The sequence below is a fragment of the Falco cherrug genome, chromosome 7, assembly GCF_023634085.1.
Source record: "Falco cherrug isolate bFalChe1 chromosome 7, bFalChe1.pri, whole genome shotgun sequence".
NCBI classification, from domain to species: domain Eukaryota; kingdom Metazoa; phylum Chordata; class Aves; order Falconiformes; family Falconidae; genus Falco; species Falco cherrug.
The window spans coordinates 32,693,275-32,720,900 of record NC_073703.1 but is presented as its reverse complement, the minus strand read 5'-3'; the positions used below and the strand labels follow the sequence as shown (position 1 = coordinate 32,720,900).

General features: G+C 45.2%; 1 long non-coding RNA gene across 2 annotated transcripts in view; it reads left to right on the top strand.

Annotated features, from left to right (window-relative positions):
* Positions 1–14,973: 14,973 nt before the first annotated feature.
* Positions 14,974–27,626, top strand: part of LOC114015806 (uncharacterized) — a 50,532-nt gene continuing 37,879 nt past the window's right edge. For both annotated transcript variants that reach the window (XR_003559937.2, XR_003559934.2), the window contains exon 1: positions 14,974–15,197. This is a non-coding gene — a long non-coding RNA (uncharacterized LOC114015806). The remainder of the gene's footprint in view (positions 15,198–27,626) is intronic.

Genomic DNA, 27,626 nt, shown 5'->3' with positions numbered 1-27,626 from the left:
TCTGCGGCTGATGCGAGACGCTGTTGCTGGTAACAAAAGAACAGAGTCGGAGGGGTGGGACCCCAAAACCTTGTGAGCGCCTGCCCACTTTGTGTCAGCGAGTTTGTTTGGCAAGTGGTGCTGGGCAAATAGCAAAATGTGGATGGTGTCTCATGTAGACAGGTAACCCATCAAATTCCTTTTGTTCTGTGCTTGGCATCAGCCCAGCCAGGTGCACCCATACACTCACGTCCTTCAGTTGCTCCAGCAGCATGAAAGGGCTGTAAAACTCATGGACATGACCACAAGACATGGCCATGTTGTGGGCTGGTTCTTCCCTCTGTTGTGGAGCTCGTGCAGAGCAGGCACCAGAAACAGCCCCTCTTTTGAGGCTAAAGCAGATGTGCTTGGCTACTAGAGCTGACACGGCAGACTTTGTACAGATCAGCAAACTTTGCTGGTTCTTGAGCCACGGCGGAGCTCAGTTGCCCGCACTTGTGCCACAACGCGTCTGTGTTTGCATCTGCTTGCTTCTTGCTGTTTAATGCAGCGCTGGCTGGCTGCTCGCTATTCCTTGGATCAAGTCCAGCAGCCCTGGACGCTGCCTTCTTCCCTCCCCTTGGAGCAAGAAGAGAAATCCCTGTGTTCAGGTATTAACTGCGGTGGGCGTTTGTGGCTGCTCATTCCCCATTGCAGATTTTTCTTGATGCCCAATTGAGAGGAAGAATTTAGTCTCTTCTCATTGCTGCCTGGAGAAAGCTCACCATAAAAAACAAACAAACAAACAAAAACAACAAAAAAAGGCACTCTTGTGAGTGTCTTTCTGCTTCTTTTATTTTTTTTTTTTTTTATTTTTAAGATTTAGCTGGAATCAGGAGGGTTTTTTTTAACACACTTAGCACTTCACTGGTGCCTTCCAGTTGCATCTCTCCAAAGCCAGCAGTCTTTTTCCAAAACAAAAGCTTTTACCTTTTCTCTTATGGCTCTTCCCTGTTATGGTCAATAAAAAAAATGAAATTGTAGAAAAGCTTTCTCATCTTCCACACTGTGTTTGTTTTTCATTTATATATAAGCTTATACAAACACATGCACTCAGAAACCTCCTAATAAAGCTGCATCTACCTGCATCTCTGGACTTTTCATCTTACAGCTACAGTGTAATTTGTAACTGAGTATTATTTTATAAGATTTGGGATCCCAGTGTATTGACTCTAATGTCATGAACATACCTATGTGTTAGGTCATTGAGTGAAGAGCTGCCAGTCTGTTACCCAGCGACAACATTTTTATTCTGCACTGCTTCTCACCTTAATATCTGTTGTGAACTGACTGCTATAATAAACAAACTGTGCTCTTTCTTAGGCCTGGCTTTATCTGCATGTCCTAGGGGATTTGAACGAAGGATCATATACTGTAGGCACTCATGGGTGATGGGAAGAAGAGATGCTCCCTGAGCTGGTACTCCTGAGATGAACAGCAACTGGAAAATTCCTAAAGTCGCCAGTGATTTCCAGAGGGGTGGCTGTTGCCTAGAGCCGATGTACCACAGCTAAGAAAATGCTGTTCCAAAAAGCCTTGCCAGCATTGGCTTAATTTTGGGGCACTGCTGGATGCGAGCACAGCTCCGATTTATGCCTGGTGAAAAACATCTGACTCTCAAGAAGATGTGAGGGGATGAGCTATGTGTGACCCCACTTCTCATGGGTCCTGCGTTCGAGGCACAGCACTTGCCCAGTGCAACTCTTACTGCATATATGATACTCATTGCATACAGTTGGGCAGACATCATGGCTCCAGACTGCAAATCTCTTCCAGGAGTCAAGCTCCCACCTCGTAAACATGGAATCCGTCAAGCCGAAGGACGTAAGACCTCCAGGCCATTATTAGCCAATATGAAGCTTATAAAAGACTCTGTAAACCAACCCATGATAAATAATTTCACAAATAAAGCTGTGGCATTGTAGAGCTTGTTTGGAGTTTGAAAGCTGCCAGGAGGATTAAACGTTATCACTGTGTTTCAGGCATTTTACAGTGAGCTGGGGCGGGTATGTGTGCTTTTGTTTGTTTGGTTGGTGAGGAGTTAGTGTAGGAGGTGGGAAGAGCAAAGGACGTCCCACATGCACACAGCGTAAGAGGGAGCAGAGTCTGGGCACTAGGGGCTGACCGATGCTGTGGGACAACCTTGCAGAAAATGCTATGAGCATGTTGTAATATCTGTTTTATATATTATCTTTCAGTCAAAGCTCATGGACTGAAGATCTTTGATATGGTGTCAGGTGAGGGATTACCTGTGGGATAAACTGGCATGGTGAGCTGGGGGAAACTTGCAGCTGAGACCCAGAGACATGCTGGCTGGTGGCTGGCTCCACTGTCCTCCTGCCTTGCCGGGCATGCAGAGAGTGATGCTGACCTTCATGCTGGGTTTTAACCTGCAGCCTGGAGTTTCTAGCAATCAGGGGAGACTGTAGCTTTATGGGAAGGAGCTTAGCCCCTCTGCTAGCAGCACACCTACGTGCGCACAGGTTAGCTGTGAAGGTGATGGTGGCTTCAGTGGTTTGCCTTGAAGTTTCACTGCTGCAGGCTCCTGGCACCTGGAGTCTGAGTTGGGTCCTCAGAGGAATAAGGGCAAGTTGTACTCCTTCTGTGACCCATCTCTCCTGGCTTTCTGGTTGAGGTGTTTTCCTGTGCTGCCTCCAAGGCAGTAAGTTATTGCCTTCCAGAACAGTCCTCAAAACAGTGTGAATCATTTTTGTACGATGCGTGTTTTGTTTCCATGGTTATTAGAGCCAGGTTCGCTTACATCCATCCTTCTTTGGTATAAAATGTTTCTGTTGTCTTTTCAACTTGTGTATTTGTCTGGGCTCCTGCTAATGCTCCAAGATAAGAAATGTTTTTAAAGGAAAATGTAACCAAGAGGTGTAAAGCTCCCAGTTTAGAAACTGAGAGGTATAAAATCAGCATGGCATTCTTCTGAAAGTGAGTGGATGTTTGAGTCGGGCATAGTCCAGCTCATCAGCTGAAGCTGTTGCCCTTGGAAATGGGATAAATCTCTTTCCCCATTGAAAATGCTGCTTCGGTTGGTTGGTTTGTTTCAAACACCCAACTCCTTGGGAGAAGACAGCTTGAGAAGCCGGAGTGGCAGATTCTGACCTACAGCTGGTGCAGAGGAGTAGGAGGGAATCTGGGAGAAGGCTATTTCTCTTGTTGAATAAAACCATTGCTTATTATACAGCTCTGCTTGGGCCTGTTCCAGATCCATTAAAGTAAACGGAAGATCTTCACTTGACACAAATGGGAGCTGGCTGACGCTCCAGGGATTAAATAGTGTACAGGGTCTCAGGTGGATCTTCACATATGAACAAACCATGCTCCTGTTGAGCCAGTCTCTGCTGAGTTTATTTTACATTCTTGTCATTTGTGAGTTTTATGTGTTGCCTTGTGCTGTGTTGCTTGTGATCAGCTACAGTGGTCACCGTGGACCTCATCCAGCTGTTAACAACTGAGCTGCGGCTGCACCCCCAAGCCAGTGCTGAGCTCTCCGGGCACCAGCTGCAACACCCATGGGGGCACATATGAGCCCTGCTGCAGAAACGGGGAGGGAAACCTTGCAGTTAAGACTAGTGTAAGATGTCAGCCTCTGGATGAGGTGATGTCTTCCTGTGTGTTGTAGAAGGTCCTGGTTGATAACAACTGTTTCTCTGCGAGCAGCTCGCTGTGAGCCCGAGAGCTGCCACCAGGGAGAGATTGGGGGCTTTTGCCTTTGCTTCTTTGGCTTTGCTGGGCTTGGCACCTCACCTGGTGTAACACCTGAGAGGCTCTATGTAAATAGTAAATATTGAAGAGAGATATCACAGATATAGAGAGACTATAGCTGGGAAATGGTTTCTGTCAAATGCAGCAGCTCAGATTGCAGAAAATGGTTTTCAGTGCTTTTTGCTTTTCCTGAAGCAAGTCCTTTCTGCAGGTTCTTCTTCCTTCCTGCTCCCCCATGCTTTCTTGCCCTTTACAGTCTTTTCCATTTTTCCTCCAGTTGGGAAGAGTTTCTTCCCCTTGACCCACTACAGCCAGCAGAGCCAAGGTGAATTTTTCGTCTTTCACTACTGCAGGGCTGAGGCTGCAAACATGCTCCTGAGATCAGGAGAGCCTTCCTGAAGGCTCTGCCTCAAAGCACACGGTGACTTCAGCACCACAGGAGGCATTTCCCTTTAGTCTCAAATGTCTTTAGTTTCCAGCCTCCTGGGAGGAGCCCAGAAGAGCCCTGGGTTGTCTGTCTTTCGGCGGCAAACTGCATGACCTGCCATGCCACACACTGAGCAATCAACAGCTCTGCACACATGGCTGGTGCACAGGAAGGTCCCTGGGGAGATGTAAATACTGGTGACACTGGTTAGGAAACAGCCATGTGTCAAGTGCCAGTGGTTAAAGGAGGTTGCTCATAAAGCAAACTTCATAGCACCCATAGAAGAGCATCAGCAGAAGACACAGAGGAGCTGCTTCAGGTCAGGGAAATCTCTGGTGGTTGGTGCTCCAGGGAGAATTCCTGGAGCATCTGGTGTCACGAGGAAGGAGGAGTGCCCTTGCCTGGACAGCAAGGGGTCATGAGAAGAGAAGAAAAACATCAGGATGTTACATTAAAAGCACATCTGTGCAAAGTCTGGAATGGTAAATACATTTTCAGACTCCCCTCATAAAGCTGCAGTGTTTAAAAGTGCTGATAAAGTGCATTCCAATGTCCTTGAAGTATTGCAGTGCCACACACACTACACAGTGTTTACATGGGAGACGGCCAGCACTGTGAGCAACGGGGAGATGAATGGGCTTATACGTGTGAAGGAGAAGGATTTGTGGATTGTCACTAGAAAATGGGGTCTATCTGGCTTGTACTGTCCTGGCCCTCAAAGCCCCGGGACTCTGAATCACACTGTGCTTGGGACAGGCTGTGAAGCTGCCAGCATAGCAGGGAGGGACCGAGCAGTGCTCAGCATCCTTCATTGCTGCCTCAGTTTGTATGGGACACTGCAGTCCATTACAGAAGCCCCTCTTTTAAAGAGAGTTCACAAATTTTTGTGGCTGTTGCTGCTCTCCCTCCTGTGCCAGGTTTTTCTTGTAGGTTTATTAACCCTCTTTGTGCCACGGAATTTCTGTCAGGCTCCCCTTCTACTCCTCTGGATTCCCTCTCCTTGTGCAGTCACGAGCCTCGGACGGGGGGCTGTTGCTGTCAGAGCAGATATTTTCTGTCCCCTGACCCACAGAGGAGTATCCATTCTTCCCACCATACAAGGAAACTTTTCCTCCAAATTAGAAACTGTTAGAACAGTTTGGAAAAGAGGTTTGAAAACCCTGTTTGCAGCACAAAGTGTGAAGTGAAGATGGATGCTTTGGAAAGCAGCTGTGGAGTCGATCCAACACCTTTCTGAGGCTGGGCCATGCTCTGGCTTTAATGGAAGCTGTGATTTATTACAAACCTCAAAAATTTGCAATATGAGGGCTGGGCAAGGGCTGCTGAGGAGTTTATCACTTAAGAAAATATTTTGGATTTGAAATGTCTTGGACGATGCAGTGTTGCAATGTGTTTCTTGCTGCTGTTGTGCTGTGGCTGCCTACTTAAGGATCTTTACATTAAATTGGTCAAAAATGACTGGAGCTGGAGGGAGACAAAGCAGTAGAGCTGGTGAAGGAGCTGAATTCAGGAAGGTGATCACGTGGGCAGGAGAGTGAGGAGAAAGTGCCAGGCGTGAGCGGCAGCACGAGGGATGGTCAAAGCTGGAGAAGGGGAAGACTGCAGGGGAAATGGTGTAATGTCTTGGTCCTGCCTGTGTGGGAAGGAGGGAGGTGGTGAGAGCAGAGTTGAGAGGCAAACAGAAGCCAGGAAGGGAGAAGTTTCAGACACAGAAGGCGGCAGGGACACAGCAGTTTCTTGTGACATAAGCTGCAAAAATGGCAGGCAAAACGTTAAATGTCAGCGTGCTTATGATGTCTAGTTTCCCATGTCTGATGTAAGTGGATATAACTCCCCAGGAGCTTGTAACTCTTCATGTCTTGCACCTCTGGAGCGTACTTTCCTGGCTGCTGACATCTGCCATGCCACCTCACGCTCATGGTGCCACCCCACCACCTGCCCAAATTCACTAACACTTCTGCTCCTATGAAATGTATGAATCATAACTTCCATGCCACAGCTTTCTGCAGGATGGTGTTTCCAGAAATAGCATCCTGCAAGCCAAGAGACGTGATATGGCCCTTATGGCAGTGGAGGCCCGAAGAGAGGGAGCACAGAGGGAGTGTAAAGAAAACAATCCACCCAACAGTGCTGTAGGAGGAAAGAAAGAAAGCACCGTGCAGCATCCAGCCCTTCATTCGGACTTCTCTGAGTTCATAAGTTGAATCTATCAGAATTTCAGTGCACGATGAAGTTTGAAAATGGATCCTCTATTGGTGAAATAATCATTGCACTACAAAAACATATCCACTGACACTTTAACCTAGACTCATGAAGGAGAAGTGTTGTACTTGAAATAATGTTTGATATGTTAATGTAATTTGCAGTGTTTCCTAGTACAGTACTTTTCTCCTGTTGTAGATTTCACCTTAGACTTTCCAGTAAGTACAGTATTTTTTTAAACAACTCTAACTCAATCAGATGTTTTATGGATGTGTTCTTTATTTAAAATTATGTGAGGAGCAATTTCTGAGGTGTGGAAGAGCTGTCATGACTGTGCAGCTAGTGGTATGTTTGTAATTTATTCTTAGTGCTCTGACTCCTTCCTCATCCACATGCTGTTGTTCCTACTCCCTGGCCAGGTCCTATAACACTTTGCAAGCTATTTCCATGTGAAATGAAATTAGATGAGTCCTAACGCACACTCTTATTCTTGGTTATCAGTCTCGCAGGTACCCATTAGAAGCAGAGCTATGTTTATATTAATATTGCTGTGTATTAAAAAGGCCAGGGCCTTAGAGTAAAACCTGAGCTGAGGTGAAATCCAAATAGTATACCCATCTAATCAGCTGCAATTGGTGTTTTGCATAAAACTGGTTCCAAAGATACTGTTTTGATGCTGCTGTATCATGAAGAGAAAAGATGCTTTTTCACTGTGTGCAAGAGCTATTTAGAGAAGACATTCTGATTTCTATAAAGTAAATACTTATTTAGGCTCTCTCGTTTCACTAACTATATCCACTTTTCTAAGTCTTCACCTGATACATTGCAGAAACACAGGAAAACATGTGTCATTGTGGCCTGTAACTAGGGTTTTACTGTCGAAACATGCTCTTCCTCTGATATATAAATGCTGGTTTGGTATAGTACCACCAGGGATGGATTCAGCACACCAAATTCACCTGGCAAAACAGTGGGGCAAGGGGCATGGCGGGGGGAGGAAGAGGTAGGAAAAAATTAAAAAGAAGTATGAAAGGCAAGATTATTTTTTCTTTTAATAGCTGCTATTTAACTCTCCTCTCTCCCACCTACCTTTTGTTCTGCTAGCGTAAAAGCTGTATTACATGAAATTAGCCAGTAAAAGTTCTACAGGTGCCAGATCAGCTGAGTAAAAGTTGCAGTAAAGATTTTCAGAGGGTCACTCACTTACCCTGTCAGTGTCTCCTTCCTGGAGAAGCAGCCTTTCCCCTGCCATCCAAATTGAGGTTTCGGCTTGGTGCATCTTTTGATCAAATGCTAGCTGCAATTTCTGTAACTCTGTTTTGACTGATGCATAGAGGAATGAAAGAACTGACCAGCCAGGGAGGCAACAGCATTAGAAGCTGCTCTCATTTAATTCCTGCCAGATATTAATTAGTAGACTACCAGCACATTCGTTTCATAAATGGGCTCATAATAAACTGTGAGAGAGTCTCTTTAGTGAAGGTTTGTGGTCAGATTGAAATGCTGGGAATTTCCACAGCATTTGCAAGTCTTTGGGAACAATGGGGAAAGAGGGAAAAAGGCTGATAAAAACTCTTCTGGCTGTGCTATCGGGGATGTTTTGGCTGGCAGGGAAGTGGGGTGGTCTGAGGAAGCTGGGTAGGAGGCTCTGCTGGGAGTTTCTTTCCTGCATGAAGGATGGAGGTTTGGCTTTTGTGGTTTAAGTGTAAAATTAATCCACTTATTCACAGCACATAGGTGATTTCAGAAGCCAGAGATGTAGCTTTGCCTTTTTCTCTGATGCTTTTTGTGCTGCGCGGTGTCATTTCCAATGAGGCTGACCTAAGTTAGGATTATAGGTCCCCACTTAAATGCTTCCTGTGTGCTTTCAGAAGTGCTGCTGCTTTGATTTTGACTTTTGCAAGAGAAATAATTTCCCATGCGCAGGAAGGCATGCATAAGGCAGGGGGAACTGCCTCACATGAAGCAGCGAGGGTGGACTAAGCACAGAGTCATTTCAGAATCCAAGTCCAGCTTCCTGAAGTGGGTCTCTGTCCTGTGAACACCCAAATAATTGCAGACTTCTGATCCTTAGGCTTCCAGATGACTACCTCCCATTGACCTCAGCAAGGCAGAGACATTTAGGTGAGTGGGGGGTGCAGGCAGTGCAAGTCATCTAACTACCTTTACATCGTTATTTTATAATCATAGAATCATTTAGGTTGGAAAAGACCTTTGAGATCGTCAAGCCCATCCGTTAACCCAGCACTGCCAAGTCCACCACTAAACCATGTCACTAAGCACCTCATCTACGTGCTTTTTAAATACCTTCAGGGATGGTGCCTCCACCACCTCCCTGGGCAGCCTGTTCCAATGCTTGACCACCCTTTCAGTGAAGAAATTTTTTCTAATATCCAATCTAAACCTCCCCTGGTGCAACTTGAGGCCTTTTCCTCTTGTCCTATCACTTGTTACGTGGGACAAAAGACCGACACGCACCTCGCCACAACCTCCTTTCAGGCAGCTGCAGAGAGCGCTAAGGTCTCCCCTCAGCCTCCTTTTCTCCAGGCTGAACACCCCCAGTTCCCTCAGCCGCTCCTCGTCAGACTTGTGCTCCAGAACCTTCACCAGCCCCATTGCCCTTCTCTGGACACGCTCGAGCACCTCTGCATCCCTCATGAAATCTCAAATGACAACCGAAGTCACCACAGATTTCCCTGACTCAATCAAAGCCCCAGATAGCACATATAGGTGCTCCTGGGGGTTAGGTCAGGACTGCCTTGTTTGGAGCAGCCTTGCTTGTTTACTTGCTTAATCCTAATGATTTTGTGGTAGAGTGAGTGTTAGCTCCATCTGAAGCCCTGTTCCAGTGTGCTGTCAAACACAGCTCTGACCATCTGACTTAAAAGGACCTGGAAGACAGACTGAAAATGCCCAGGAGGAAACAACTGCTCTCTGGCATTACAGATGCCAAAGTGTTAGCTCTACATGTGATAAAACCTGCTGCTTCCATGCCATAATGTGCTGCTAGTGGAAGTGGGGAGAAGATGCAAATTGGGTCCTCACTGAACATTTAGAAATAAAAATATAACAACTCTGAAACTGGAGGAGACTTTCCAGATTATTCATCCTGTAGTGTTTGGTTCCTAAATACGGAATGCCCGTGCTTTCTGGAGTACTAGGCAGTGGGCCATATTCCTAACTGGTATCAATCAGTAACAGCTCCATTCATTTGGATGGAGCAGATTTAGCCCATCTGGACATTAATTTGTCTTTCTGACAAGGTTTGAACGCTCGTTTTGACATGTTCAGGAGTTAAGACTGCCAGCAGTTGTTTCTTTCCTTGGCAAACCTCTTCAGTGCTAGCAGAAGCACTTTTTTCCCTTTACGGCATGCACAGGCACTGCTGAAGGGCTTACTTGCTGGTTGTAATGATCTCATATATTTTGGAAACTCACCCTTTTACGGGGGTGGTGCCTGGGGTGCAGACAGATGGGCTCTGCCCACCTCTCCTTTGGATGCTTCAGAGATCTCCCAGGTCCTTCCCTACAGTGTCATTTTGAGCCATGTCTCTTTTATTTGTCTTTTTCACTCCTCATTACCTGCTGTTCACCCTGGGGCTCCTCGGGGCTTTCTTGTTATAAATTTCATTTGGAAGTAGAAATTAGAAATAGAAGTCAGTGGTTCTGTGATTACAACAAGGAGGGAATGTGTCCCAAAGGCTAGGTGGATGTGGTTTGACTCAAGCTCTTGATACAGAGTTGGAAATTAAAACCATTCTCCATTGATGTGCCTTGGCAGGAGATGTCTACAAGGAAAAGACTACCTGACCCTCTTCTCGGAGGTAAGGCTCGTCAGCAAAGCAGCACATGTGCTGATGGTCTGGAAAAAATGAGCAGCGTTTGCTAGCAAGGAGATAGTGTATTTTCATCAAGAAAATTTAAACAGATACAGTCCTGTTCAACAGTGGTATTTTAAAAGGAAGGGAGCAAAGTTTCCTGTGTAATGAGATTGAGGCTGATATTAAAGATAACCTTTAATGTGGCCTGAAAGCAAATCAAATCACTTGCCTCAGTTGTGAGTAAGGCAGCAAAGGGAACATTAAGGCAAAACCAGGTGGGAGAGTGATAATGAGGCTGTGGGTGCAGAAATTACCACATTCATGAGAGGAGCCAATTTCAGACTTGAGTGCACTCAGGCTGGTAGTGAGGGGATAGAAACATGGTAGGAAATCTCCAGACCAGAGCACGGAAAATGCTGCATTGCACACCCAGTAGCAATGGTGGCTCTTGAGTGTCTCAAACTGAGGGAAGTAGGTGATGACTGAAGGTAATAGGAAAGACAGGTCTGTATGCAAGAAGGGGAGCAGGAATGGTTGTAGCCCATCAGTCTGACCCCAATTATATGGATAAAAATGAATGTTCAGGGAGAAAAATAAAGCATGAAGGTAAATAAGAAATTGGAGAGAATGCAGCCTGGGTCTAGCAAAGGTGGATTGTAGTGTATGAATCTGGTATCTTTGATAAAATAATGGATTTTTCTAGATATAGATTAAATCTATGGCATTTCCTAGCTGGATTCGGTGAAGTAATTGATATACTGCCTTGTGAAAAATGACTAGGTGAGCTGATGGGGATAATAATACAAGATTTGGAGGTGAGCGGATATAAAAATGTCTAAAAGAGACAACTAGTGGATTTTGCTAAAATGTGAATTTTGGGGAGCGGAAAGAAATTGCTGGAGAAGTCGCTCAAGAGTTGGCCTTGAAATAAGCTCTAATTAGTTATTAGTGAGGTTGTGACACCTTGGACAGCATGAGCTGAGGAAATGTCCCTGACACAGAGTCCCAGAGTATTTTCTGGGAAGAACTGGGTGTCTTTGGAGAGGGATGGGAGAGTGCTGGGAAGGGACAGCATGGATGCAGAATCGCGGGAGTTCCCACTGTAAGGAACCAGCTCGCTAGTTAGGATAGACAAGGGAAAAGAGATGCCTGTAGGTATTGGTAGTCAACATAGTCATGAAATATTTAGGAAGTCTGGTGTGAAAAACAGGTGGCTGGAGCTCTAGGAATCATAAGGGCAGAGAACAATGAGAAGAGGTGGATTTGCTTGGCTTGGAGCAGAATTCAGACTGGGTGTGTGATGGGAAAAAACCCCAGGGATAGGAAAGGGGTGACAGTGTTAATAAAGGATAAGGGTGTCTACCTGGTCCACAGTAACTTGTCTCTTGCTAGTTCAGATGGGAGACTTGCACCTGGGACAACGCAGAAAGCAGTGCATCAAACCAGCCAGGGAACCTGTGGTCCAGAGAAGACTGAAATGTCCAGATGATACTCAAGTATCAAAAATTGCCGCAGAAAGGAAGGAAATAATTAAGCCTAACCTGCAGCAAGGGAGATCTAGGCTAAATGTTAGTCACAAATTTTAGTGTAAGGATTGCAAAATGGTGTGGTAGAACAGTGGGGAGGCTGTGAGGTGTCCATCACTTGGGGTGCTTGGGACCTGTTTGCACTATAACAGAGAAGGCCTTGAGGTAGTTTGGTGTTGCCAAAGAGGGGCTGGGGAGGCATGTACTCATTCCACAAGCATATCTAGGCTTGAACACCACACCAGCATGAGGGTGGGGATTTTTAAAGCTATTGGACATACGGAACAAGAAGACACAATTAGACCACCAGTAATTTAAGCTACCATTAGGAGGTGCTTTTTAACCTTTGAAGAACCAAAACCTTTGTCTGAGAGAACAGAATACGTGAGCTGGCTTTAGGTGGACCTTTTCCATGGAGTTATGTTGTGTGACTTGCTACAGCAATGGACAATGAATGCGGTGCCTTAACAGGAGATTGAGCCGTTGCCTCCAGCAGCTGTATTGTCAGGGCTGGTTGCAGATGCTAATAAGACTATTTGAATAGTCTTGGGGTTTGTGCCACCTCTTGAAAGGCTTGGGCAGTAAGAAGTCATCCTTGTCATTTGGTAACAGCCCCCTGAGGTCTTTCCCCATGATCCAAGCATGGAAGGCAATGAATTCAGTGGCCAGCCCCAGTTCTGTCGCAGAGACTTCCTTACACCAAGGTGTTTCTTCCAGTAGTTCTGACTTTCCTGAGATGAATAGAATAAACTAAAAGAGGATTTTTAAAGAGCCTTTAAAAAAACCGCAAAAACCTTTGTGGTTTTGGGTGGTTGTTTTGGGGGGTTTTGTGTCTTTTGTGGTGTCGTTTTTTTTTTTAATTTTTAACTCTTTGATGTAGCAGAAAAGTAATGTATGATCTTGGCATATTGGGGAAAACTGCTCCCATGGTTCTCATGGCCTGTCAGGAAATCTGGATTGATGATTCCTGCCACTGCGGAGAATGCTTCCAGGCTATGAGTGCATATTTTCCTCTCAGATTTAACAGTATTATTTTACACTTACATGACACTTTTCATCCTGAAGGATGCTCAAGCACTTAATCAGCTACATGGAGCACTGCTGAAGAGGCATAAAATAATAGTCACTCTTGAGAGAGCATCATGTTTGTGTGTTGGTCCCAGAGATCCTGACTGAGATCCCTCTGGTGCAGTGCTCTCTCTGGATGGAGTTTCACCTACTAAGGACTGAACCAAGATGCAGCAAATGCTGTGTTACAATAAAAGGGAAGCTTTACAATATTGCAGGCAACGACTATTGATCATTAGCATTATCAAATAATATTTTCAAAATTATCATGATCGTTATAAATTACCAAAGAAGATTTATGGTGATGATGTTCCCCCTAGCCTGTGAGAGTCTCAGCTTAATGCCTGTGGGCTCTGAGTTCCTCAAAGTATCCTTTTTTCTTAATGCTCACGGGTAAATCCACAGCTAAGCTCACTCTGTAATTTATTGCAGTAGCCTCTTCTCTCCCCTTTGGGTATTGCTGTGCTCAGTTATACCTTTGCCACCAAAGACAGAATTTCTTTAATCTTGCTTCCTTCTTCATTAAATTCACAGCTATGGTAATTTGAAGATATTGTGGAATCTGGCCCTGTTTTCCACTCTGCAGACTGCAAGGCAGCAACATCATTTAAGTACCATATGGTTCTCAACAAAGTCAGGTTTCACATCCAACCTAAACAGTTTAATATTATCAAAAGCCCAAGCTCACTGCAGCAATAACAACCCCTGCTTCCTCTCCCTGCGCTGTATAACAAGAGGAAGAAAGCTCTCAAACTGAGCGAGCTTTTGTGATCTTGAACAGGGGCTGCAGGGCTGAGGAAAAGCCTTTGTAGCACCATCGTTATGTTCATAGGACAACGAGTGTCCACCTGGACCACAAAGGAAGTGCAAGCCCAGGTCTGGTTTCAATTAGGATGCCTTAAAAACACAGACCAGGTTTAGTTCCTATTGTTACCATATATAATTAATTTATTTGATGATTAAGTTTTAATGAGGTAATGCTACATGCCTCCAAGCTGCAGAACAGTCAGTTGTCTCTATTGTTTAATGTATATTTGTCTTTTTCTCTTTTAGGGGCTTGGATTCCAGTCACAACCAAATTTGATGCGTGCAAATATTTTCCGGTAGAGTTAATGTATTCAGCATGAGGAGGGAAGAACAGGCTGGGTGGGGACAGGGGAGCTGGGCTGAGTATTCATTCCTCCAGCCACACTGGTGGTACAGTGATTAGAAAAGACTAAGTCTTCAACTTCCTCACTTAATAGACTAAGAGGTCTCTGTAGATGATGAGTAATGCTGCATGGAGCAGATGCTAAAATGGAACAGGAGCCCTGAGACAGCTTTTGTTGCAGTACCTTGCAGCAATCAGAAATTATTATCCTCGTTGTGCTATGATGCTATCAGCTGGCTGAGGACCTTGCACTGAGTCACAGCAATCAGCATCCCAAATGGTTACAGACATCTGCATTGCATCAGGATAACAGCAATTACATTGCTATGTTTGCATCCCATAGGACCTCCATCGATGGAAATCGGTACCATGAGGGCTCTTGGATCCCCTCAGCTTTCCCTGCAGCCAACTTCAGGGCTTGCCTGGCCATGGGGTTGCTCAGTCCAGGAGCTGAGCATCCAGATCATGTGCCAGCACCTCGGTACAAAATACAGCTGAGTGAAGGGATGGGAGAGACACATGTCTGTCAGGTGCCATGCTCAGGAAGTCTTCTCCATTTACGTGTGGGGAGCATACCTTTCTCCTATACATAGGTGAATAAGAAGAAAGAATAAATGGTGGTTTGATGTTTAAAATAAGCCATCTCAGATTAATTAACATTTTAAAGAGCCACAGGGGCTTCTTAGGAGAAGGGTCAATGGAGCTACCAAATGAGGAAATTTAGACAGAAGTGATGATCTACAAGTGTTTTCTCAGTAACTCACTGGAGGGTGAATATGTTGTTAGAGATGTTAGCAATGGGGTGTCTGTTTGTTATCTGGGACTAAATAAATCATCTCTGCAAGCTGATGCTTCTTGTGAAGTGACAAAAGCACCCAGATGTAGCATTTCCTACCAAGCTGCAACATAGGATTTGCTGGAGAGAGGCTGTGCTTGGGTGAGATACAGGCCCCTAGCAAGAAAAGGATTATCCCTGCAGATTACAAGCAGGTCAATTAACTAAATAGCCCTTCCCTACAAGGGACTAACCCCAATGTAGCAGGACAGCTACTGAGAGAGGTAGGATGCAGGGGATGCTTTTCTTCTGTATTCTGTTTATTGAAGTACGTGTATCGAATACAGGGTTTGTGATCTCAGCATTTGCATGTTGATACAGGGAAATGCTCCCTTAGGAAATGGTAAAGAGTTTCTGCATGGAGAGCTTTCGGTGAAGATGGGAAGTCAAAAAGGATTGCTACAGTCTGTGAAAAGTCATCTCATTCATAAGAAAAGGTAAAACCCAGCCTCTGGGATAGAGAAGGCCATCAGGGAAAAAAATTCTCAATTCTGCTTGCTCAATGTGTATGTTTGTTTAGTTTCTGCCATGGAAAAAGGACTAATGAACGTTACTTTGAATGCAGCTAATTAGGTGTGGTCTTTTGAAAAAATCATATTGTGCCTTGCTGAAATCTTTGTTCTGCCAACAATAAATCTGGTTGGATTCTATCAGGAATGTGTTGCTAACACATGGTTTAGCAGCAATGTTTTTGTTAGTTGTAGCTATTTGGCTGGAAAGCAGAAGGGCCCTTGTATCCTGAAAACAACCACCTTCCTGTAACCCCAGCTGAACAGATCTGCTACTGACGTGTAACAGCACCACTGAAGCCTTAGGAAATGCAGTATCAGATGATTAAAAGGAGCTGCTGGCCACATTGGATCTTGCCTTCCCCTCTGATTTGGCAGCTAGAAAGAGGCAGGCATGGGGAATGATGTTTTTGTGCTTGGGTGTGTTTGTGGTGAAAATGGAAACCTGCGAAGTCCAGTTGAGCTGGAGGATGGTCCTGCTAAATGCTTTGATTCAAAATCAGCAGAGCACATAGCAGGCCATATATCACATCTTCTCAGCTGGGCAAAAAAGTCAATTAAAGTGAATGGGAGCAGCAACCATAATGGGGGGGCTAAAAACTAAATAGAAGTGCTTTACCCAATGTACTTCATGACCATGGGAGCAGCCTGCCAGAGGGCAGAGTGGATGATGTTTGTCACTAGGTGCCCTGTGTGTAGTCTCAGTGGGTGAGGAATGAACATTTTGTGCTTCCCAGCTGTTCCAAGGAGACCCTTGGCATGCTGGAGACTGTGTGCAGAAGTTTAGGAACAGCTGTGAAGGTCGCACTACCAGGGGTCCATGGATTCATGGGACCAGGACACCCTTCCCATGTTTCTGCTAATTTCAATAATGTTTGCACTTTGACATTGCTAATGTGGGTCTTTGTATGTTTGTCCTCCTGTAAAACAAAGGGATTCTTCTGGATTTTTAAGGACATTTTGTTTTTCAGCAGATGTGAGTTACCTGAGCCTGGCTTTGGGAATCTGGTTGGGAACTGGGGCTCCAGATAAACAACCAGCAATAACCGCTGCTGCTCTTCTATGAGTTGTCTGGGATCCTTTGTCTTCGGAGGATCTGGTCCTTTCTTCTTGAGGACATTAGGGCTGGGTAGTTACTAGATGTCTGAGCTGCTCTTGATGTCATACCTCCTCCATCCAAGTCCTGCACCTCTTGTATTTGTAATACTGAGCAAGACAGAGGTTGCAGTTTCTCCAAATGCTTGGAAGTTAGGAAATGACAGATGAGGTTGCCATTATAACCTGCCCACTCATCTGTGGAAATGTACAATTTTGCTAATTTCTGTCATGAGCTGAATAAAGTATTTTGGCCCCCAGCTTATTCACAGACTTGACTAAATCAGCTTCATTCAGATTTTCTCCCTAAAAATGCCGTTGCTAAAGCAAATTACCTTCAGTGGGAACTGCAGCTCCAAAAGTTAAAATACAGAAAATCTGCATGTCTGGAAAGACTTATTTATGGGGAACTGCAGCTTGTCTGCCCCAATAAAAGCTTTTCAACTGCCTGCCATAACCGTAATGAGATTAGAGCTCATGAACATGGTGTCGCCTTGCTAACCCTCTTGACATTCCGCCAGCTCTATCAGTGTTTGCAGTGCAGTGCACCTTTTTCAGTGCTCTGGTTGATGGCAGCAGTGGCAGATGGTATTTGTTTAATTCTGCTTGTTACCAGCATGTGTGTGGGTGGCTCTTTCCTGCCCAGGTGGAGTGAGGCACAGCAGGAGCCAGGACACCCTGCAAGGCTTCAACCATCGGGTATGGTGTGGTGGGAGGTCTGCAGACCCCTGTGTTTTAACTTCTCTTCTGCCTAGCCTTCTCCACTTTAAAATTGTAGTTCAAGCTTTGCTCCGATAAAACAATTAGGCTTAGAAATGCAAAGCTTTTTGGAGAGGCTTTTTGGAAGACAAAGGCTGGTCCAAGAGAGGAATGGGGTGAAGGGGGTGCAGCAGGGGCTCATAGAGGGCAGTGGGGAAGCTCAGGGAGGCAGTAGCTTGCAGAAGTAGATGCCAATGTGGAGGACCTGTTCTCACCTAGATTTTAACCTTCAAATCTGTTATAAAATGCTCAGCCCTGGATTATTTTTATAAGCCTTGACAATCTCAGGCCAATTGGACCACTTTGCTTCACTGTTGCCTGTATCTCACCATTGCGTTGCCATTGTTGTGGTGCAGTGGATCACCATTTGGTGAGCACATCGCACCTATAAATACACAGAGGAGCATGCCAGGAGGAGAGAGGTTGAGTGTTTGTGTACATGTGAGTGTGTGTGGCGCATGAGGGTGGGTGTGAGAGAGAGGGACAGTGCCAGAGGGGGAAATGTGATGCCTGTGCTTAGTCCTTCCTGATTGTATCTAAAATTTCCACTAATGGGAATGTAAGACATTGGTTACATAGTTTGTTTAATCTACACTTCACATTTAACCCCCCTGGAGACAGGGTGAGTTAGTGGTTTGTTTTCCTTGTTTCACCCCACCATGACACTGGAGACCCTCTCAGAGATAGCGGAGAGGCTGCTTTCCTGCCGGAGTGGCTTGCTGGCTTTTCCCAGAGGAGCGGGGCAAGATGTGGCTGGAGACAGCAGTCCTCTTCCATCATCTAACATCCTGTAGCACACGCTTCACCTCCTGCATCAGCCTTCATCCACTACCAGTGATGCCACATGTGCCCAGCTTGGCTGTCTCTGCCCTGGATGCAGGAGAAAGCCAGCAGAGCAGGGGGTCACGTTCCTAAATGATAAATAAGGAGGTGAAGGAACGATATGGGAGGGCATAAAATGCAGCCTAAAGTGCACTAAAAAGCACCCTATGGGAGCTAAAGCTGAACCGGGACTGGCCCTTCTCTGTGCTGGTAACAGAAAAACTGGTGGGGCTGTGGCTTTCCATGTTGCCCCAAAACTATGCAGAAAGCAATTCTGTCCCAGCAGAAAATCTGCTGGGGCTTGTAAAATGAAGAAAAATCCTTTGGGTAAGCACAGCTCAGTTTAAATCTCTGCTTCAGCCATGCCAGCATCTTTCTAAACATGGAGCCAAATGGCTTTTGTACTTTTAGATTTCTCTTTCCCAGTTTGGACTGAGATCACATGTTGCAGTACCCAAAATTAGAGCTAGAATGGGGATCCTTGCATATTCATTTCTTGCTGAAATCGGGTCCCATTGAGGGTCTTTAGCATTTTACTGATAATGCTTCTGTGCCAGCAGAACTAGGCATGGGGCCTAAACATGCCCTTATTAAACTCAGTGGAAGTTTTGATGTGGATTTCAATGGTATCAGCATTTTCTTCCCGATATTTTTTTTTTTCTCTACAACTCAATCCTACAACTGGTTTCTGCTGGCTTTTGCAGATTTCCTTCACAGGACTGGTAGTCCTAGCAGTGGGCAAATAAACAGAAATGGTCCCCAAACTTTGCTGCCAACAAGAGCAGTTAAAGCATCAGTTTAGTGCCTACATCTGGAATTTCTTTTACAGTAAATTGACTGGGATCAGGAAGCGTTAGATACCAGCAAATTCCAGTTTGATTGCTAGCAGGTGCAAATGCAAATGAGGAAAGCATGATACCTGGACTTCGGCTCTGGATTTTGCCTTCTCAAATCTTCCAACAAAAATTCCTCATTAGAGTTTTTTGTCCTATAGAAGAAAATTAAAAAATTGTTGACTTTCAAGTTGATTTCCTTGCTTGCTTTCAAAATGAAAGCATCAGTTGGAAACATGTGTGCATGCGACTCTACTTGGAAGCAGGGCTCTAACCCAGCTCTTTTTTTAATTCCTTGAAGGTGCCGAAAGACCCCCCAAGAGCTTTTGATCTTTGAAGCTGGTTTATTACAACAAAAAAATTATAACAGCGAGGAAAAAAAAAATATTTATTTAAAGAATGGGAAACACTGAACTGAGATGGATAAATTAAAAGCTGGGAAATTAATCTCCAGCCTAACCTGTGAGTTCTGGCAAGCTGAATGTCCTTGTCCTGCTGGTCACTGTGTGAATCCAAACAAACCCACCCTGGTACAAAGTGTCTTTTTTACCCAGCTTTCCCTAGGTTTGGACCTGGGTAAGCAAGGAGGTTCTGAATGCTTTTGATTGATTCAGTCTCACTGATTAAAAGTATAAGATCTGGTACAAACTACCACACAGTGAAAGCTTGGGAAAGGTATGTGATGGCGATCTGTGAAGTCATGCAGGGTGTGGAGTACAGCTCTCACCTATGCACCATTGCTCCTGAAGGATAGGTCAGCAGGTGTCCAGGAGGACGTCAGGGAGGTGCAAAACCACAAGGAAGTATTTCTTTACAGGATGCATCAGGAGGGGCACTTGCTGCACCCTGAAACTATAGAGGCCAAAGATTGTAAATGGGTTTAAACTGGATAGACACATTTATGGGAGACAGAACCATGTGGCCATCATGGGGTTCAGGTACAAACAGGGGTATGGGAGATGGCCACCTACTCAGCAGCAGGTAGGTCTATAAGATTCACAGAGACCCTGGGAAAGGACCCTTTGTCCATCCCTCATTTCTTACACGCTTCCCCAACACATCTTCACGTCCCCTGGGATCCCTTATCCTCCCTCCACAGTGACAAACAAGCGTCTCTGTGCATTGGTCCTCCTTCCCTAATCGATATCACCCTTTGAAGTATCGCTGATGACAGAACTGGCTCCTCCTGAACCCTCTCTATGTCAGTGCACAAAAATATCCCTCTTTGGCAAGGGTGGCCCATGGTATTTCATCTTGTTTGGGGAAATAGATGAGAGAGTTTCCTTCTCCTTCATGGGCTGGCTCAGATGCAGAGCCCACAGTATTACCTGGCAGATTATTAAAGCATTAACCATGCTTATTTAATGGTATTAACATGCAGATAAGATGTAATGTATCATGTATTGTATTCCCCTCTCAGTGTGGCTGAGCATGTTTTTTAATGTCAAGGGCAGGTGTTTTTGTGTGATACCTGCTTAGTGGTATTTATTCCAAGGCTGCAGTTAATGTCATTGTCCTCTGTTTCATCACACTCTGAGATTAAACCGCATGTCTGGTACATCATTTATTCAATTATTAAAACATCTTAATGAAGGTTAACAGCACAGTGCAGCACAGTTGTGCAGAACTGACACACATAAATCTGTCATTGTGTTGGGAAAGGCAACGGAACTGCATCTCCCAAAGTGCAGATGGGACAGATTAAAATTGTATGCAAAATAGTGCCAGAAACACAGCTCTGAACACAATCCTTCTGGGAATCAGAGCTGGAGAAATGGAAAAAGGGCTATAACAGGTCTCCCTGGTTTCAGCTGCCAGGAAGCACTGAGCAGTAACGTGGCATTTTGGGTTTCTCTCTTGCTGATCTTGGGTGAACCCTTCTGTGCTCTCTGAAAGACCAGCTGCAGAGCAGATATTTCTCTGAACACATCTTGTTAGGCTCTCCAGGGCTTTACGGGGACACTGGGGCTCTGCATAGCCACGGCGAACCTTTTGTGGCCAAGCAGACAGTCGTCCTGCCTCTGCAGGGCCTCGGGGTTGGTGAGGATGGCATGGGCTGATCCCAGCATGGCCTTTGTGATGGCCCTGGGGCTATTGCTAACCACCAGTAGAGATATCCTGCAGTGCCCCTGGAGGAGCTCAGGGCTGCAGAAATGGTGTCCAAACCTTTTACTCATCTGAAAGAAAGGCTTCCAGCACTGCAGGAAAGACTGGGCAGCAGCCTCGCCCCAGCAGATACTGGCATAGTGTTCAGTTTTTTAGCTGTTCTGTTGGCAAGTATGAATTGAAGCCTGGGAAAATGTTAGAGGACTTCATTGTCACTTCACACAGGAATGGGTTACATTTCCAAATGAGTCTGGAGTCAGGGAAATTCTGTAGCTGTCTCTCAGTTATCTACAGCTGACCTGCCACCTAATGCCTTGATCACAGGCTAAAGGGCTTGCTGCTTCAGTTCTGCTTCATCAAAACAAGGCTGATATTTGCATTTTGCAGCAAATATCCATGGCCATCATAAAATGTTTAAATGAAACTTTTTTCCCCTCAGCCTTGGATGAGAGCCATTGGATTCACATGTCGTGCAGGAAGTAAACAGGAGTGCTTCTTGCTCAGCAGTCTGTTGATGTGCTTGCCAATTGCAGCTACATTTATTGCTCAATGGTACAATACTTAATTGAATTGTTACCTTGTTAATTTTTTAATCAACTCATTATGATCTATTAATGACTTTGGAGCAGTAAAGGTTTTCCAGCCCAGGATATGCCAATATCCTGGGGAATTACGGCTGTATGAGCCAGTCTGGATGATCCTCAGTAAATCAAGTAATGCTACTGTACACTGTGGTTTGCATAGAGATGGTTATTTAAGATTATACAGATGTCTTGGACATGGAAGCCAAAGTCAGCAGCAGAGGTATTTCCTGTCTTTTTCCAGAGGTATCCCTGTGCCCTTTGCTCATTATGTTAGATTTAATTATTTCATTCATTTATCTTGAGATGAAATGGTTTGCCCCAAAGCTCAAGTGCTCATAATGTCCACATGCAGTTCAATAGCCATTCATTGATCAGCTTCATAGCCCTGCAAGCATTACCGCTACCTGCTAGTTCAGTGGTAGCCTTGCTGACATCACAGCTCCCCTCCCCAGAGGTAATTAATCACTCACTGGCTCATTCTCTCCAGTTCATTTATACACTGCAGTGGCAGAGCCCAAAAGAGGGTCATGTGAAGGGAAAACACTCCCAAGTATAATGTTGGTATGGTTGTGAGGCCACTGTTGCACTTATTTCTTTGTTGCACCTCTACAGATCACTGGTTTTCCAATGGTGCTGTCCCAGAACAGATTGATGGAGAGGATGACAGAGTCCTCTGCCAGAAATTCACTCATCTTTCACTGTGTTCAGTCAGATTTGGAAAATCATAAAATAGACCTTTCAAGCATATAAAGATTACTAGGGTACAGCATTTACCCAGATTTAATGGGGAAGTAACATGAATGTCGAGGCAAAAGAAAGCTCCCCAGTTTAAGTCCCAAAGCCAATGCTCCGTGACACTTCAAAAATATAAACAGAGTAGTGAGAATAAATATAATATATGGGCTTTGCCAATGCAAATGAAAAGCAATTATCCCAAATCACAGTCTTAATTTATAAGCAGTCAGTATAATTTGAGAAACTGAAATCTGATGTTGCTAAATCAAATTCCTGTAATTCCACTGGGCATTAAGCACATAATAAGATTACACTGTGCACTGAGCATGTCCTTGTTAAATCTGCTGGCTACTGCATTTTTATTGCTCTCCTGGGGGTTTATTGAGTTTACATTTCCAGTAAAAGGTAATGTTTTCACAGTGTCTTTGGTACACTGGCCACACAAGTCTGTCTGCAGCAGGCGGAATTGTTAAGCCATATAATTTGCTTACATCCCTTGGTGGCTCAATTGGAAAAAAAAGGCAATTAAAAGACACCATGCAGTTGTATATAACCAAATTAAAAATAATAATAATGAATCTACTGTACTGTAATCAGTAAGGAAAGGAAGCCATGCATAATGCTGAAGTTTAGCCATAAGACAGCTAAATTGATGAGCTCTCCTGTTTAGATTTGCTTTTGAATGCCTGAATAGTGGTGCTAATGTGATGATATCTGTGATTTATATACAAAAGTGACCTTGAGAGTAGCTGCTCTCCAAACAGTCAGGAAGAATAAGATTTCCTTGCAATAGGCTGTCTGTAGTCTTGGAAAATGGATGAGAAGGCAGGGGATAAAGGAAGAACAACAGGTAACTTGGATATTGGCCAGTGAAAGTCCCTGGGAGCAGTACAGCAGTATTTTCTAGGAAAGACCAGAGATGAAATGTACCATTTTAGGAAGGGGCAGAAAGCCAAGAAGAAACAAACCCTGATTTACACACCTGTGAACACTTAGCATGGGCATCCTTGCAGGACCATTTCAGCATTCATCTACCAATATGCTTTCCTGGTGTTTAATTCCCTCCTGCTCTCTAACCAGGGTTGGTTGAAACTCTTATGTGTAAAATGTCTCCTTGAAAATGCTTATCGCTAATTAGGATAATGCCGGATAAGCTTGATAGACACATTAATTTACATTTTAAATCTTTGCCATTGTGGCTGGGACAATTCCTGTGGCTGTGAACACACAATATAAAACTGTGGGCTTGGATCTGTCCTAAGAAGTAACATGATTTTATTCACTGGAAGCTAATAGCATTGCATAATGATCCTTTAATATTTAAAGCTCAGTGATTTTGTAGGGTCATCCTTTTTTCCTCTGGTAAGTTCACTTTCCAGAACACTTTTACAGCCAAGGTTTCAAGAACATCTCCAAGTCTGCATCTGGACACCTTGCCTTTATAGCTGAATTTTGTTCAGAAAAAAATGGTCCAAGTGAGCATCCATCCTGGGAATCAAGATAATCCTGCTAAGCAGGACTCATGACAGCATCATGAGAACAGTGGACCCTGTGGCCACTTAAAGAACCCAAAAGACCGGGTCTGAATTAGGAAAAGAACCATTCTCTGGCACGTTCTTGCAGTTTCCAGCAGCTGACTTTTGGAAGATTTCTTGCCTTGCTTGCAAAAAAGAAATCTATAGATGTGTTTATATATGATTTCTGATGTGTATAGAAAGAATCCTGGATGGACTTTTTCCTGCATCACTTTTTGTTTTCTACACCCACAGATAAACTGTTACAAAGCCAAGTACATGTGAGGTCAGTCTTGCTTGTGGGGTGTCCTGCAGCTCATGCCAGCTTGTGTGGAAATAGTGTTGGGGTGTCACTTACCATGCACCAAATGCTGCAGCTGTCTATGGGGACTCACTTTGCTCTGGTTTGTAACCTGGAGGGGTTTTATGTGTCTAAATCCATGGGTCCCAGCTAGTCCTGATATCTGAGTGTCAAGGCCAAGGTTTGCTACAAACCTGCCTGGGCAATTCTGGAATTTTCTGTTTGGAATGGTTGCAGACAGCCTGGTTTCTCAGGGGTACATGTACCAAGATTTTGACTGAATTCTTCCATTATTTGAGATTTATTGCTGGCAATGGAGAAGTTCCTTTGGGAAGGACATAACATGAGCTGACAGTAATTCACCAGAAGCTTGGCATGGTTTTACCTGAGGGAACTCTAAACCAGCAAGCCTTCCTATGATGAAATACCATACAGGTCACAGAGCAAGAAGGATTAGAGTTACAAATGTGTTTATCAGTGTCAGGACAATTATGTCTTCTAACTCTGTTAGATGTGCATTGTAAGACGTCTGCTTTGGAAGACTTACTGGGAGAAGTAAGAGCTTGAACCATAAACCTCGTAAGTGTCGTGTGTGCCATGCAGGCTGCCCCTGGGGGCAGGCCCATCTAGCATGGGTTTATGAAAGGCAGGTCCTGTTTGATGAACCTGATCTCTTTCTGTGACAAGATGACCCACCCAGTGGATGACAGAAAGGCTGTGGTTGTTGTCTACCTGAACATTAGTAAAGCCTTTGACTCTGTCTTCCACAGAACTCTCCTGGAGAAACTGGATGCTCATGGCTTGGATGGGTGTACTCTACACTGGGTAAAAAGCTGGCTGGGTGGCTGAGGCCAAAGAGTGGTGATGAATGGACTCACCTCCCGCTGGTGGCCAGCCACAAGCGGTGTTCCCCAGGGCTCAGTCCCGGGGCCAGTTCTGTTTAATCTCTTTCTTGACGATCTGGACGAGGGCCTTGAGTGCTCCCTCAGTAAGTTTGCAGGCGACAGCAAGCTGGGCAGGAGCGTTCATCTGCTTGAAGACAGAAAGGCTCTGCAGGGGGGTGTGGACAGGCTGGGTTGATGTCCAAAGCCAATTCCATGAGGTTCAACAAGGCTCAGTGCCAGGCCCTGCACTCGGGCCACAGCAACCCCACGCCACCCTACAGGCCTGGGGCAGAGTGGCTGGGAAGCTGCCTGGAGGAAAAGGCCCTGGGGGTGTTGGTCAGCGGCCGGCTGCATATGAGCCAGCAGTGTGGCCAGGTGGCCAGGAAGGCCAAGAGCGCCCTGGCCTGTGTCAGAAATAGTGCGGCCAGCAGGGCTAGGGAATGATGGTCCCCCTGTGCTCGGCACTGCTGAGGCCGCACCTCGAGCAGCGCGATCAGTTTTGGGCCCCTCACTACAAGAAAAATACTGAGGTGCTGGAGCGCGTCCAAAGATGAGCAGCGGAGCTGGTGAAGGTTCTGGAGCTCAAGTCTGACGAGGAGCGGCTGAGGGAACTGGGGTGTTGAGCCTGGAGAAAAGGAGGCTGAGGGGAGACCTTATTACTCTCTACAACTACCTGAAGGAGGCCGTAGGCAGGTAGGGGTAGGTCTCTTGTCCCACGTAACAAGCAATAGGTCAAAAGGAAACAGCCTCAAGTTACACCAGGGGAAATTTAAATTGGATATTAGGAAAAAAAAAATAATTGAAAGGGTGGCCAAGCATTAGAACAGGCTGCCCGGAGAAGTGGTTGAGGCAGCATCCCTGGAGGTATTTAAAAAAAGAAGTAGATGCGGTGATTAGTGACATATTTTAGTGATGTATTTGGCAGTGCTGGGTTAACGGATGGACTTGATGATCTCAAAGGTCTTTTGCAACCCAAATTATTCTGTGATTCTATGATTAAGTGTTTATAACATATTGGCATTGCCAGGATGGACTGGAACAGGCTTTTCACTGTCTTTTCCACTACAAAGACTAGGAGGTATCTGAGGAAGCGAGGAAAAACTCAGAGCAAACAAAACGAGGTGCACCTTCCCATGATAGACTGTTGCCTGTGGAACAACCACAGCCCCTTGACAAGCTGTGGATACAGATACTAAAAAATTGCCGTGAGCTCCAAGGAACACTAAACAAGTTCATGCAAGAGAGATCCACACAGGGTTGCTAACTGCGCAGGAACCACATCTGTCTTGGGAAATCCTTGTGCTGAAAACAGCTGGAAGCTGGAGAAATAGCAGTAATCGCTTCCCTGAGCTTAGGCTTTTTGCTAGCTATCCCCTCTTGGGGTAGGCTGATCTGCGTTCTGATGGTTACAGCCACTTTGATGGCTTGTTGTGCTACAACCTTCCTTCCACATTTGGTCTTTGAGGGCAGAAAACAGCCCCTTGTTGTGCCCTCCCTTTTGCCCCCTCCCCCACCCCCCCACCCCCCACCCCTGACATGGCACATCTGATGTGTGGGATCAGAAACGTGCAACCCTGTTGCATGACCTTGTGCATGCCACATCTCTCATCAGTAAAGAAGGTAGGAAGTGTGTGCTCAGATAACTGCCAGAAAATTATCCCAGAGGAAAGGTAGTTTTTATTGATGATCCCAGTTTATCACATTACCCATAACTCTTTCTGCTCAGGGGCAGTGTTTTTCCTTTGAAAGAAAGAGCTGTAGCCTTTCATGAGGACAACACTTGTGTCCCTGTTCCATTGAAGAAAGATGAGGATCTTGCATGCCTTTCCATGCTGTAATCAATTTATAGCTTTATGGGATCCAGAGCTCCCTAGGAAAGTGTCATGGATTGTGTCATGGTGCACACTACTTGCATGGAAACCTTTGATTCAGCTGGCAGAGATGAAACCAAGACAAAATGGGTTTAGCCAAAATGCTCTCTAATGAATGCATGTGTGCAGCTGCAAGAAGAGCAATGGTAATTGAGCCAAGAGTGGAAATTATTGGCAGTGGGGTCTGCATTCATGTGTGCTTTGTATTTTACTCCCGATTCATAATGTATTTACCAGCTGTGTGATGTAGCTTGCTATGTCACTGTTACTTCCCACCTAACTGTTGTCCACCCTGCGGCCTTCCCAGGGCTCTCCTGAGACCATGGCTCATGACTTGCTCTTGAAATTGGCCTCCAGCTGCCCCAGAGTCAGGGAGGTGCTCTTGGCCATGCTCCAGGCATAAGTATTTGGGGTGATGTAGTAAAGTAAGAACTTCCCCTGCAAACCTTACCCCAGGTCTTGAGAAGCTAGAAACAGACTGGGAGGTCAGGAACAGCAGCTGAAGCCAGAAAACCAAAGCCATCAAGGGAAAGCTGTTTCAAGCTGCAGTCCAACTTGTACAACCCAGCCACTAACCCCCACCTCAAACTTGACAAAATTGTCCTGACTACATAGATGTTCTCCTCAGTCTATGTTTTCCTCCTCCTTTCATCATCGGTGGGACTGAGAGCTTATTGGCAGAGCTAATGTCCATCATATGCTGGTTTCTTACCTTCACCCTCTCCTGCTGAGGACTGGATGTGGAGTGCAGGCTGTGGTTTCCACTCAGGGCAGCTGGCATGGAAGTAGTTAAAGCTGCTGAGGACACAGCCACTTCTTTGCAGTGTAAGTAATGTTTACAGAAACAACAAGA